Consider the following 15,787-nt stretch of genomic DNA (forward strand, 5'->3'; position numbering starts at 1 on the left):
ATTGTAACAAACTCATTCTGCGAAGTTAATTTGCACCATCGGATTCCTCTTAGGGCCCAAGTAGGGACCGATGACATTAATTATTATCTTTATAGTTTTCAAGTTACAAAATGCAAACTAGAAGAAATTCATCAAAAAGGGAAATATCATCTCCTTTCTTCTCAACACATTGAGTAAAATTTTCATCAATATTCTTTATCATAAAATGGGCGAACAACGTTTTTCGACCCGACCCGCCGCAGATTTATGCCAGCATTTGTTGGTGGCTTCATGTAGCCTTTTTAAAATTATGGTACCATAATCTTTCAACAACGCAAATGCTTGTTGGTGGCTGTATGCAGCCTTTGAGACTCTTATGATTCACTCCTCACAGTTTGGCCAAAATATCAATTCGGTAGTTCAAAATCCACAACATGCAGGCGTTTAAAATCCTTAAAAACAACAAATTTTCAGAAGCAACACTTTGAAAATTGGACCGCATCATCTTTAAGATTGTTTACGTTAAATTTTTGCATCATAAAGTTCAGGATGACTTTCTGTACTAAAGATGTGAACATGGACTGATGCAGAGGATTAAAACCAAAGAGAAACTAAAAAACTTATCTTTTTGAAAATTACACAGTTTGCAACTTTGTCTGTTTAATTTTCCTTTTCTACGATTTTTCATTTTGATTTGATTCTAATTCAAATCTTTTCTATTTTCTATCAAAAAATGTAACAGAAATTGCTGGTTATGACAACCAGGTGGACATATGTTTAAGATAAGGGGTTAATTAATGCCCAAATTTTGATTTTTGCTTTAACTACATAAGTTTAATATCTGAGCTTAACGCAGTGTCGGAAAATGCTTTATTCCTGTGGTTAATAAACACCATGATCGTCTTTCTTCATTTGTATTCCTGTGGTTAATAAACACCATGATCGTCTTTCTTCATTTGCTTTCCGTGGTGGGTTTGTGTGAAACCACAAGATTATATTTTCCACCTTTTATATATATACATACAATTTTACACTTTGTCCTTCATTGTCCAAACATTTGATAATTAGCTTTAATATCCGAATGTAATTCGGGATTTTGAATGTTTACTTATTTCATAAGCAAGAAGTGGTTATAAAGAACGAAACCAACTTCTGGAAATTAAAGAAGAGGGAGGAACACGGCTACATCCTCAAGGCAGGAGGCACGCAAGTCACCATCCCGTTTGAGGGAATAACTGCTTTTCCGAACCATGTAAAAAACAGACAGGAAGAACAGGACGACATTCAACAACTTACGGACGGAATGAGCAGACTACGAATCAAAAACAAAATTAAAAAGAAGAAAATCGTGAAGTTGCAACAAAAACTTGAGGCTTCACAGAGGAAGATAGCGATCCTCAGATCATACAACGTGGAGCTAGAAGCCGGAAGGAAGCTCTAGATAAAACCTAACTTATCTTTATAACTTTTTCGTTTGATGTTCTCTTTAAATTTTATAACTATAGTATTTAACCATTAAAGTGTTTAAATTTTCACCATGGTAACTGTAAGAATCGAACAGCTTAATTTTCTAAAAAAAGGGGTGAGTTGTAGTATTGCGAAATACTACACACACACAAAAGACCATTGTCTTAATTGTTTATTTAACGACCCAATTCTAAATTGGAGCGTGCCATTTAAATTAAAGCCTCTTTTCACTAAATCAGATATTGACTGATTTACTCTTATTAGGACTATAAAATCTTGTTTTGAAAATCCACTACTTTTTAAATACTTGTCCAATTTTTCTCATTTTTTCATGCACACTATTTTAAAAGGGCGGTGATTATTAACACGTCCCTTTTAACTTTAACTTGAAACAAAAATGGATAAATATTTAGCAGTCTTGCCGGCTGCACTGAAATTCTCCTTGCTTTGATTAAGCAGAGATGCACCTGCAATATGATGCATCAGAGAGAGTAATATGAATTTTTTATCAGACAAAACTGAAAACTGCGGTTTTAATCAAAGAGGACTAATCAGTTAAAGATATTTGATTTGAAAAAATCAAATAAAAACTTGTTGAAAATTCCCTTTTAAGGAAGGGAGAATAAAGGAGCAGGTGAAACCTGAATAATTGAAGATTGAATCAGCCGCCGGTTTATGCTTACGAGCAAAAGGACTGGCCTGAAATCTTCAGTGTTTCATTTTGCTCAGTAAGCAGCAAGTCAGTTCTCTTCAGTCAGATCTTTTAAAAATAAATAATTTTTCTTTTCTGCCCGAACACTAAAATTAATCTAGCCCTTTTCACTTATAAAAAGAGAATAAATTCTCATTTTAAGTTTGATTTGAAAAATTATAAACCGAGATACTCGAGATACGCACACCCGAGGAAGTCTGGACTACAAGTACCCAAAGGACTACGGCAAGACGATTCAGACGACCCAACCAGAAGTGCTGACTTGGACAAAATCAAGGGCAACCATACATACTAATCAGCCACCGACCTTAGTAAGAAGATAAAAAATTGATGAACAAAATAAGATTAGCTCAACCTCCCCTCATAGGTATATTTCTTTAAGCTGTTCGATTCATTTATATAATCTAATAACCCAGTGCTCTGTATCTAACCAACTAATTAATTCATACTTTTTCTAACTATTGTTTCTACTCAACTTTTTGTCAAGACAATTTGACGATCTAAGGTGAGACTTATAATTTAGGATAAAATTACTAAGCATTCAACCAGCAATGAGCGCTTAGTAAAAAATGATGCATAGATTGGACACAATAGCTCTTCGGAAGCGGGATGTGACACGTAATAATAATCCCGGTAATTTAAGCTGTTCCCGTTTATTCGGAAAACAGGCAGGCAATGACCAGGCTAGTTGGGAGGGTAGCAGCCCTGCCTGGCTTGAACGGATATGTCTAACAAACAAGCTACTGAGCTTTTCTTATTGAAAATTTCTAGAATCTTTTCTGAGCCTATTTGAACTGCGACTGAAAAGAACTGCGCATTAATTTTCAAACGAAATAACTGATTCAAACATTACAAAAAAACAATGAAATCTAAGCTATTCAATAAAAAAATAAACATCTAAAAACACTACAAGCGGCACCACATCGCGACAGTTTGTTCGACTAATTGTGCCTTTTTCAAGTTTGTCAAATCAGTTCGAGACAACGTAGAAAAGTTAGTAAAAACAGTTTTATTTTTCTTCCACGCCAGAGAAACTTGTTGGGGATCATGGTTGCCATAGACTCTGTGGTAAACTTGGTCTACGTCACATCTGAATTGCTCACTATTGCACGAAGAGAGGTTTGAACTGGCAAACCACTTCATTCTTTCCAGAGGCAGCTGACTACATCCACTTTCACCGCGCCTCAAGGTCTTCCTGGGTTCCCTCGCCGGGTGCACTTTGACCACGCCCCTTTTTCCTTGTACTTCACTCTTCGTAGCGCCCTCTTTGCAAATAAATTGGTCTAGATTGTTGACCATTGTGACATTAGAGGGCATCTTAGCGTCTCTGAGCCAAGTGGAATAGTTTGAAGCTCCTGAACAGGAAGAGTAATTGGAACTGCTTGTTTGCGAAAAAGACGTGGTCGAATATACATTGGGGTTCTTCTGCCCCCATTCGTAGGCTAAAGGAGTCTGCTGGTTCACATCGTCTTCGAACACTCCTCGACACCAGTTGAATGTGTCCAGGTTCACCCCTGGCAACACTCTGGACAACTCAGACTTGCATCTGCTTTTTTTGCCAGCTGGGTTGATGTACACTATGCGCACTCGGCCAAACCTCAAAACACAAAAACAAGTAATGTAACACCAACAACAAGCTCTTTTCATTGTCACGTCGACGCTTCGTCATTGCACAATCGGCTACCGAGTGTAATGATGTTATCGGCATGCGTGCTACAACTGGTAAGATGAGCTCGTGTAGATCGATAGTTAGTTTGGCTTGAATGAATAACCTTCGGCTTAATCCTATGTGTTGTCTATATATTTCTTTACTGCGGTTAACTGTACCTCTCGTGTTTTCGCCACCTCTTCCAGCCTCGACCCAGACCAGGAGCGTCCTGTAGGTCGCCGCAGTCGACCGCCACACTGCCAACATGCACATTATTCATCCCTACCAACAGATGTCGCCACTCAGTCTCATTGCTCTCCTCTGAAAAATAGAACTCATTTCAATTTCTGAGTCACATCAAATTACGTCAGTTACTTTGCGTGTTTTCAAACAAAGCAGGCAATTTGAGCCCGCCCGCTTCCTAGAGAAAAATGACCCAAGCTCATCGAAACAATGAAAAAAATTAATAATACCAAAATCGTTTGTTGTCACTAAATTTTGTGACAAAAAGAATAAACTAATTAAGAAAATCTTAAATCTTGAACAGAACCAGGGGCGGATCAAAGACTTTGTCGAGGGGGAAGCGGCGTTGTGTCGGAATTTTTAAAAAAAAATGAGAAAAATTGGTGACTTTTTTTAGGTTGACCAAACTGATTTTGAGCTCTCCCAAGTCCTTATAAAGACCCTACTTCGACCAAACTTTCTGCGCCGCAGGCAAATTACTACGGATTAGTCGAAATCAAAATAACTGAAAAAAAAATTTTAAACATGAAAAATTTTCAAAATTTTTTAAAGTATTTTTTTGAAAAATATCCCCCACACGCTATGTAAAGTACAAAGCGATGTACTTACAGCAAGTACACTTTGCATATAGCAAACGATTGTATTGACTAAAGAGTAGGCCTCAATCTAATTTGGAACGATTTCAAAGATGGATTAAGTCTCCGCTTACACAATAATAGAACGAAATATATCGCGCATTAATTGTCCCAAATTGCAATCTTTAAGCCCCCATAACCATACAACAAATGATCACAAGTGAAGTAAAATTTCAACATTTGAGCTCAAAACAACAGTATCTTTCGAATGATTTTTAAAAAAATTAGTTAAAAATTGAAATTTGTCTGAATAAAAAAACAGTCCGAGCACAATTATTCGAGTTTCCCTCGAGAGTAGTTGTAACAATAAACGAGTTCGATTGAAATTGAATTAGTTTTGTTGAATAAGTTTTTGAATTTAGATTTTCTCGGTTTGCAGTTAAATTGTGCAGGGGCGGATCTATGATTTTCTCGAGGGGGTGGGGGCAAATTTTCAGTCCCACAGCCAAATTTTCAGTCCCTGTGGCCAAATTTTCAGTCCCACAGGCTAAATTTTGAAAAACAGACAAAAAAAAGCATTTTAGGCACTTTTAGGATAATGTTGACCAAAAAAACGCGTTTTTTCGGGTCGCTCTCCACCCTCAAAGTTAGTATATATTGGCACCAAAGGCGCATTAAGAAATATTTTAAGATCAGTCAGGGTCTAAATTTTATAGGGTGATTAGGGATATAAGTCGTGACTTACATAAATTGATATATAAATCGCCCGAAACTTCCTATTTTTACCGCCTTCGTTTTGAACACAAATAATACGCTCTCGCAGCAGTATTGTAAGACTTTTACTCGTGTGGCGTCCCCTATGTGGAGAGACCCAGTAATCAGGCAATCAGAATTGAGTTTTCAAAAACCTCAAGAATTCACGAAAAGGGAGTATTGAAAAAATTCACGAAAATCAAGAACTCACGAAATTCTCAGGAAATCACAAGCCATCGAAAATAAAATTGACCGATTGCAAAGTAAGCACAAAGATGAAATTTCAAATATTGTCAAATCTAAGACTCATTGGAGGAAAATTAATACTTCAGGGGTGCGTCTCAAAGTCGAATGTTCACCTCCACGCGGTGAGTTCCGGGCAACGTATACGTCATTACCGAAAGGCTTGTATACGTATAACGAACAATCTCACACACTGCAGCCAATAGTGCTTAACAATTTACAGCAACCCTTCAGGGTGAGGGGGTTGTCGACACTTGCATGACGTTGCACGGTTGACGGTAGTTGACCAGCTGGTAGATAGGAGCTGGAAGTCACTTAGTATTTATACTCCTGGTTTGAATATCTAGTCAGGTGCGTATGTCAAGGCAATCCCCTCTTCTCACTGGTTTAGACCAGATTGGACTGACGGTGTTTTACAGGCAGTCTGATTGTTTAAAAAACTTCCCTTAAAATCCCAATGACAATGGGTTTTTCTGAATTGCCACAGAGAGGGTGACCCACAAGGCATGATATTCTGTGTTAAATGAGGTTATTTATAGTGCGCAATGCCCCGAAAGATGGTTTGAATTAAAAAGTTGTGTATTTAGGCAAAATCTAACTCCTGGTAAAGCAGTCCTATTAAGTTAAGGTCTGTAACATATATGCATTTGATTAACGCGAAGCACTAGGTTGAAGACTTGAGGGATACCGAATTTAAACAGAAACTGAAAAGCAAAACAAAAAATGCTTTCCATATCTGCACGAATTTCACAGCAAAACTTGGATGTACTGCTCAAATTCATTTTCTTATACTTTTGACTTGACTTTTTTGCGAAAGAAAACGTGCAACGATTGTAAATGGTGAAAATTTTCCAAAATTTGGTCCCTTCATCATGAGAAGAGCTCCCGTTTTAATTCCTTTTCAAAACTGACGCCTCGAATTAGTTTTTCAAAATAAATTCAAATAAAAAGTTGTATAAATTAAGCAAGCTGTTCCATTCCCATATTATTGAGGACGAGTATAGATATCGCGGTATGCAAACTTGGCCCAATTTGATTTTTTTCCAATGCCACTGACGCATAAATTAAACTTCTAGATACATATAGGTCTCTTGGTACAGAAGGACGAGAGCAGCATTCTCGGCATTATCTTTTGACAACAACGTTAGTTTTTACTATCGTTCATATAAAATTCGGAAAAAGTTGAAAACTGCTACAGTAATTACGAAGCAATTTTCCTAACTGTTTCTTAATAACAACATTGCGGCTATTTTATCGGCGGCAAATTTTGGAAGAACCAGAGTCAACTTCTGTCAAATTGACTCTGGTACTTCAATCAAATAATTATAGGGAATGTAACGGAGACATTTGAAGCTATGGCAAAAATTCTAACGCCTCTTGCACAATCGTTACATGGCAATAAACGCTTGTTTAGTTCCATGGGACTGACAACAGATGCCAAATGAAATACACAGCATAACTCAAGATTTTAGCATAACTAAGTCAATCTTTGATAAATTGGCATTTAAAAATTCGTTGAGGGTTATTTGAAGTTGAAAACGTCTTTTTTAAGCAAAAAAGTATATAAGATCGCGGCAAGAGTCTTCTTAAAAGATGACGAATAGCCACTGAATGTTTCAACCTCATGACCTTTCTATGACCTTTACTTTGAATAGTTGCTTTAGCATGCAGTTTTGGTTCCTGAACTGCTTAATGAACTTAAATTGAAACGTCAGTTCCCGAATATATAATCACTGGCTTCGATGTAGGCAGAGTGCTCAGACGCAAATCATTTCCCAATTAGTCAGGGGCTGATTTAGGGGGTGGGTATTACTTTAAGATAACCGTTTGGTATTATTTTATGACATCCATTTTTGGCCGATCAACACTAAATTTTATATAAAGGAACCAATATAGTCTTATTTTAAATCAAGAGCACGCGCCGCAAAAAACGCAATTTTTTGGTCAAAAAAAACCGACACTTTAGCTATACATATAATCAAGATGCTCAAGCTAAGTCTGGGGTTTGTGTATGCTAATAATTTAGCTTCTTAAGTATCTTATTGTTTTAAATCATCTTTTATCCCTGATCTTCGTTGTTTATTTTTTCTTCTGATGATTAACGTAGCAACAGCTGAATGTAAATTTGCTACACAAAATATTTGCTGTTGTATACTAAAGTATAGCTTGATTTAAGTTTGGCAAAGTCTGGTCTACGGGGGCTGCCCATACGCGCTCAAACAAAGGGCTAATTTCCACTCTAGCCCCCTACAATATCAAAAAAAAATCAAACAAAGACTTCATTGAATTATTAGAAAATATCGAACTAAAAAAATGGAAATATTAAACTAAGCTTACCATGACAGAGAAGACAATATAATTAATACCGCTATTCAAAAATACATAATAAAACAAATGAAAAGGTTTCTTATAGACAAAACAAGCCAGTAGTTTTTCAAAGATATGCAATTATCGGGACCGAAAGAAAACAGTGTCAGGTGTTTTTACTACAACTTCCAGGATTTCCGCGACACTCTGTAAACTAATGTGTTCTGACCGCGTGACACCAAGCCAAGAGAAGCTTCATATGTTCTGTCAGGCTCGTCAAGAGCTGGCAACCGTTCCAGCTCATAGTTGGGTTCAGTTGGACAACAATGGAACGACAAAACTGTTTGGCATCCAAGCTCTGTTTTCAAATCTCCCGAGCAACCGAAAGTTTCTATTGACAATTCTTTTAGAGTGGGACTCTTGTTTTGAATGTTGAAGATGACATCTCCCCATTCGTCAACGGGTAATATTTCATCTGAGCTGCTGACTATATTCTTCTTCACCTTTGTTCTATCCCAGCTCACCGCTACTGGTTTCAAGGCGGCTGCATCCACTGGCGGCTCAGTTGAAAGTTGAGGTTGAGATGAAATTGGACTTCCGGGAGACTGAGGGTTGTTTGTAGTCTTCGTTGGCACTGCAAATGCCAACTGCATGATCGGAGGAGATTCATCGTCTGAATCCCAAGACATAACGAACTGAAAGCTACATAAGTTAAACATACGCAGTCAAAGGTCAGAGAACTCTGTTTTGGCTCAGAATGGAGATGGAACGGTTAATTGTGTGTACAGATTATTCGAATCGCCGATAGCGAATAAAACCACATTGACCATCTTTAAGTTCTCAATAAATCATTCAATTTTTAACCAGCTTTAACCATATACTTTTTGGGCCATTTCGACATCAGCTAAGAATAGTTCCGTCGACAAATTTATTCTTTAGTAAATGATCGTCGACAAAACTGATTATACTTGGTTTCGTACTTTTGAAACAAGTATTTTTTCAATACATTTTGATAAGGTAAGTATTTCGAATTATAGGCAACATTTTCAGCAAAAAAAAACAGGGCCAAAAGACAGTTGGAAAATATCAATGAATGCAAAAAAAAAACAAAAAATCTGCCTTGTTGTTTGAAAAAAATTAACTTTCGAATTTCAAAAAAAAAAATGGATGGCCCTAAAGATCTTTTAGAACAGTTTAAGAACTTTGAAGTTTATGATTGCCACTTTTCTGATAAAATTTACCGAGTTTGAGTAATTGTACTGAACTTCAAATAAATCAAAAGTCAAACCTCGAAAAACTGAATTTGAGTCTGAACAAATTTTAAGAGTTTTCCAGGAAAACAAAACGCAAAAGAAAATCATCGCGACCCCTATAAGAGACTGAACTACGATCATCGACTCTTAAAAAACACAATATAGTCACGAAAAAGCTAGTAAACCTTAAATGTAAGCTCTCTTTCTTGCGCATTATTCAATTTTTAAATTTATTATTACTGTCCACGAATACAATTTCAAAACCGAGCTTCAAAAGAAACAAGCGAAAATTTCACTCTTTACTGCATGACATTTTTCTCTAAACTATATCTTGGAAAACTATCTAAAACTCTGAACTACGATCATCGACTCGTAAAAACACAATAAAGCCACGAAAAAAAGCTTGCAAACTTTATATTCAAGGTTTCTTTCATGCGCAATTTTCAATTTTGTTTTTATTTGTAATTACTGTCCGTTAATATAATTTATAAAACCGAACTTCAAATGAAGCTCAAGCGAAAATCTAAAAGACAAGTTTGAACGAAATTTGTCCTTTACAAAAAAAAACAAGTTTGGGTTGTTTACTTTTTACTGCGTGTAATTTTGTCGCGCGTGCCTCGCACATACGCTGCATCAAAACAGATTATTTTAACCAGCAATTTCGTCTTATAAATCTTCATGAAGATATTATGGGACGAAATTTATTAAATTTATTATTACTGTCCACTAATACAATTTCAAAGCCGAGCTTCAAAAGAAACAAGCGAAAAGTTCACTCTTTACTGCATGACATTTTTCTCTGAACTATATCTTGGAAAACTATCTAAAACTCTGAACTACGATCATCGACTCTTAAAAAACACAATAAAGCCACGAAAAAAAGCTTGCAAACTTTATATTCAAGGTTTCTTTCATGCGCAATTTTCAATTTTGTTTTTATTTGTAATTACTGTCCGTTAATATAATTTATAAAACCGAAATTCAAATGAAGCTCAAGCGAAAATCTAAAAGACAAGTTTGAACGAAATTTGTCCTTTACAAAAAAAAACAAGTTTGGGTTGTTTACTTTTTACTGCGTGTAATTTTGTCGCGCGTGCCTCGCACATACGCTGCATCAAAACAGATTATTTTAAACAGCAATTTCGTCCCATAAATCTTTATGAAGATATTATGGGACGAAATTTATTAAATTTATTATTACTGTCCACTAATACAATTTCAAAACCGAGCTTCAAAAGAAACAAGCGAAAAGTTCACTCTTTACTGCATGCCATTTTTCTCTGAACTATATCTTGGAAAACTATCTAAAACTCTGAACTACAATCATCGACTCTTAAAAAACACAACAAAGCCACGAAAAAAAGCTTGCAAACTTTATATTCAAGGCGACCTATATAAGAGTCTGAACTATGTTCATCGACTCTTAAAAACATAATATTGCCACGAAAAAGCTTTCAAACCTAAATTCACGCACCCTTCTATGCGCAACATTCAATTTTGTTTCAAATTTGCGATTAATGTCCACTAAAACAATTAGCTTGAAGGAATTGTGATTTTTACCGAAAAAAAACAAGGTCTCAAAAAACTGAATAAAAGTTTGAACCTATCATCGAGTCTTAAAAACATAATAAAGCCACGAAAAAGCTTTCAAACCTTAAATTCAAGCTCTTTCTATGCGCCATATTTAATTTGGTTTTAAATTTGCAATTAATGTCCACTAAAATAAATTTAAAACCAGAGCTTCAAATGAAACTCAAGTAAAATTTGAATAATTAGCTTGAACAATTGTTGACTTTTACCAAAAACAAAAGATCATAGTTTTGTTCACTCTTTACTTCGTGCTATTTTTGTCTAACTTTATCTCGGAAAACTATATGAAAGTCTGAACTACGATCGACTCCTAAAAAACAAAATGAAACTTGAAACAAAATGAAACTAAAAAACTTTCTATTCAAGCTTCCTTCTAAGCGCAATATTCAATTTTATTTTTTAATTTGCAATTACTGTCCACTAAAATAAATTTTCAAAACAAAAATTGAAATAAAACAAGCGAAAACTTAAAAAAAATTAGCTTGAAAAAATTTGAGTTTTACCAGAAACAAAAGAAAAACTCTTAATTACGAGACAATTTTGTCTGATCTATATGTCGGAAAACTATTTTAAAAAAGTCTCAACTGCAACCCTCGACACTTAAAAAACTCAATAAAGCCACGAAGAAGCTTGCAAACCTTTAAGTCAAGCTCACTTTTATGCGCAATGTTCATTTTTTTATTTTTAATTTACTGTTTCTATTACTGTTTTATTTTAAAAACCGAGCTTCAATTGACACTCAAGCTAAAATTTAGAAAAACTAGCTTGAACAAAATTTGACTTTTACTAAAAAAAGAAACAACAAGGTTTATTGCGCTCTTTACTGCGAGATATTTTTGTCTAAATTTTTTATCGAAAATTATATAAAAAACTGAACTACAATCATCGACTCCTAAAAACATAATAAAAGCACAAGAGTCTCTCAAACTTTCTATTTAAGCTTCCTTTTATGCTCAAAATTCAATTCTGTTTTTAACTTGCAATTGCTCTCCACTAATATAATTTTTCAAAAGAGAGATTCAAATGAAACTTTAGCGAAAACTTGAAAAAAATTAGCTTGAAAAAAATTTGAGTTTTACCAGAAACAAAAGAAAACTTGTTCACTTTTTATTACGAGACAATTTTGTCTGATCTATATGTCGGAAAACTATTGCAAGTCTCAAATGCAACCATCGACATTTAAAAAACACAACAAAGCCACGAAAAAGCTTGCAAACCTTAAAGTCAAGCTCCCTTCTATGCGCAATGTTCATTTATAATTTTAATTTACTGTTTCCTAATATTATTTTAAAAACCGAGCTTCAATTGACACTCAAGCAAAAACTTAGAAAAACTAGCTTGAACAAAATTTGACTTTTACCAAAAAAGGAAACAACAGCTAATTGCACTCTTTACTGCGAGATATTTTTGTCTAAATTTTATCTCGGAAAATCATATAAAAAACTGAGCTACGATCATCGACTCCTAAAAACATAAAAAAAGCACAAGAATCTCTCAAACTTTCTATTCAAGCTTCCTTTTATGCGCAATATTCAATTCTGATTTTAATTTGCAATTTCTCTCCACTAATATAATTTTTCAAAACAGAGATTCAAATGAAACTTTTGCGAAAAATTAAAAAAAATTAGCTTGGAAAAAATTTGAGTTTTACCAGAAACAAAAAAAAATTGTTCACTTTTTTTACGAGACAGTTTTGTCTGATCTATATGTCGGAAAACTATTTTAAAAAAGTCTCAACTGCAACCCTCGACACTTAAAAAACTCAATAAAGCCACGAAGAAGCTTGCAAACCTTTAAGTCAAGCTCACTTTTATGCGCAATGTTCATTTTTTTATTTTTAATTTACTGTTTCTATTACTGTTTTATTTTAAAAACCGAGCTTCAATTGACACTCAAGCTAAAATTTAGAAAAACTAGCTTGAACAAAATTTGACTTTTACTAAAAAAAGAAACAACAAGGTTTATTGCGCTCTTTACTGCGAGATATTTTTGTCTAAATTTTTTATCGAAAATTATATAAAAAACTGAACTACAATCATCGACTCCTAAAAACATAATAAAAGCACAAGAGTCTCTCAAACTTTCTATTTAAGCTTCCTTTTATGCTCAAAATTCAATTCTGTTTTTAACTTGCAATTGCTCTCCACTAATATAATTTTTCAAAAGAGAGATTCAAATGAAACTTTAGCGAAAACTTGAAAAAAATTAGCTTGAAAAAAATTTGAGTTTTACCAGAAACAAAAGAAAACTTGTTCACTTTTTATTACGAGACAATTTTGTCTGATCTATATGTCGGAAAACTATTGCAAGTCTCAAATGCAACCATCGACATTTAAAAAACACAACAAAGCCACGAAAAAGCTTGCAAACCTTAAAGTCAAGCTCCCTTCTATGCGCAATGTTCATTTATAATTTTAATTTACTGTTTCCTAATATTATTTTAAAAACCGAGCTTCAATTGACACTCAAGCAAAAACTTAGAAAAACTAGCTTGAACAAAATTTGACTTTTACCAAAAAAGGAAACAACAGCTAATTGCACTCTTTACTGCGAGATATTTTTGTCTAAATTTTATCTCGGAAAATCATATAAAAAACTGAGCTACGATCATCGACTCCTAAAAACATAAAAAAAGCACAAGAATCTCTCAAACTTTCTATTCAAGCTTCCTTTTATGCGCAATATTCAATTCTGATTTTAATTTGCAATTTCTCTCCACTAATATAATTTTTCAAAACAGAGATTCAAATGAAACTTTTGCGAAAAATTAAAAAAAATTAGCTTGGAAAAAATTTGAGTTTTACCAGAAACAAAAAAAAATTGTTCACTTTTTTTACGAGACAGTTTTGTCTGATCTATATGTCGGAAAACTATTTTAAGTCTCAAATGCAATCATCAACACTTAAAAACAACAAAGCCACGAAAAAGCTTGCAAACCTTTAAGTCAAGCTCCCTTCTATGCACAATATTCATTTTTGTTTTTAATTTACTGTTCCCTAATATAATTTCAAAAACCGAGCTTCAATTGAAACTCAAGCAAAAATTTAGAAGTAGCTTGAACAAAATTTGACTTTTACAAAAAACAAGGTTTTTTTTCACTCTTTACTGCGTGATATTTTTGTCTTAACTTTATCTTGGAATCAAAAAAAACTAAACTACAATCATTGACTCCTAAAAAGATAATAAAAGCACAAGAGTCTTGGAAACTTTCTAGTCAAGCTTCCTTCTATGTGCAATAATCAATTCTGTTTTTAAGTTGCAACTGCTCTCCAATAATATAATTTTTTAGATTCAAATGAAACTCTAACGAAAATTAAAAAACACTAGCATCAACAAACTTAGTTTTACAAAAAAAAATGTTTTGTTCACTCTTTACTGCGTGACATTTTTGTCTAAACGATATCTCGGAAAACTATTTTAAAAAGTCTCAAATGCAATCATCGACAATTAAAAAACAAATAGCCACGAAAAAGCTTGCAAACCTTAAAGTCAAGCTCCCTTCTATGCGCAATATTCATTTTTGTTTTTAATTTATTGTTCCCTCATATAATTTCAAAAAAAACCGAGCTTGAACAAATTTTGAGTAAAACTAACAAAAAAACGAAAGACGTATACAACATAGAATGTAGTAGATTGCATTTGAAACACAGAGGCAAAGTTGCACTTTATAACTAGCTAGAGAACTAGCCATCAAAAAATTCAGCATTAAGTTCTATTAAATTGCCAATACAATCGCAAACACTAGCGAGAGCACAACAAAAAAAACAACTTTTTAAAGTGAAAGAAGTAGAAAATAAGCCTGCCTCAAATTAGTAGAACTACAAATTGAGCAGCCACATTCAGTGGCAAAATTGGCAACCCCCTGAGAGTACCCTTACAGATTGCAATAACAGGATAGAGATCTTCAACTTTTTTGAAACATCTTAACATCTAAGTTTTTTTGAAAATTTCGGAAAAAACCTTAAAAAACGTCGTATCTCGAAAACTATAAGGATTTGAGCAGTCATATTTGAAGGCAAAATTCGCAACTCCTGAGAGTAACTTGGCAGAGCGTCACCGCAGAGATTCGAAACATCAAATTTTATGAACATTTTCATATCTATGTTTTCTGAAAAAATTTGAAATAAATCCTAAAAAAACGTTCAGAGGCAAGATTCGCAAATCCTAAGAGTACCCTCACAAAATCCAACAATAGGAATGAGATCTACAACATTTTGGAGTTCTTTAAAATCCAAGTTTTTGAAATGTTTTTTTTTTAAAGCATAAAAAAATTCATATCTCAAAAACTACAAGAATTTGAGAAGTGAGAATTGGAGGCAAGATTCGCAACGCCTGCGACTACCCTGACAGCACCCAACTACAGGGTGAGAACTTCAAAAATTGAGAATTTTTTTTAATTAATTTTTCTAGAAATTTTTGAAAAATCTCGTAAACTAAAAGGATTTGGTTATTCATATATGGAAGCCAGAATCGCAAACCCTGGGAAAACTCTGAAAATATCTTACTATTAAGTTGCTCATTTCAAACTTGATGAAATAAAAACTGAATTTAAACTGGAAAACCGAAAAAACCTAAACCATTGCAATAAACGATATAGCTTAGACGTGCAAAAATTCTTTTGTTAAACATGTAAAACTAATACGTTGAAAAAGCTTAAACGTGGCGAGTGAATCAGACTTTAAATATCTAATAGATAGATATCAAATGAAAATTAAAAAATTAGGAGAAGGGTAGACACACATGTTCAAATTAATTAAAGAAGCAGGTATACAGACAGACTTAATTTGTCCTCGCAAAAAAATTACTAAAAATTAGCGACCTTGCGGAAAATAAATTTGAAAATTTTTCTTAAGCATTGAAATTGTTAATTTCAGAGACTGCTTCTCTAGGTTCGTTCACGCTCTCCAACTTAACGGCACCGCAAAGTGGTCCCTTTGGTAATGAATTCAGCGGGGCAACCGAGATTCACTACTATCCACAATCCCGGGATTGTGGATAGTAGTGAATCACGGTTGCC

The sequence above is a fragment of the Symsagittifera roscoffensis genome, chromosome 5 (assembly GCF_963678635.1).
Source record: "Symsagittifera roscoffensis chromosome 5, txSymRosc1.1, whole genome shotgun sequence".
Lineage (NCBI taxonomy): Eukaryota > Metazoa > Xenacoelomorpha > Acoela > Convolutidae > Symsagittifera > Symsagittifera roscoffensis.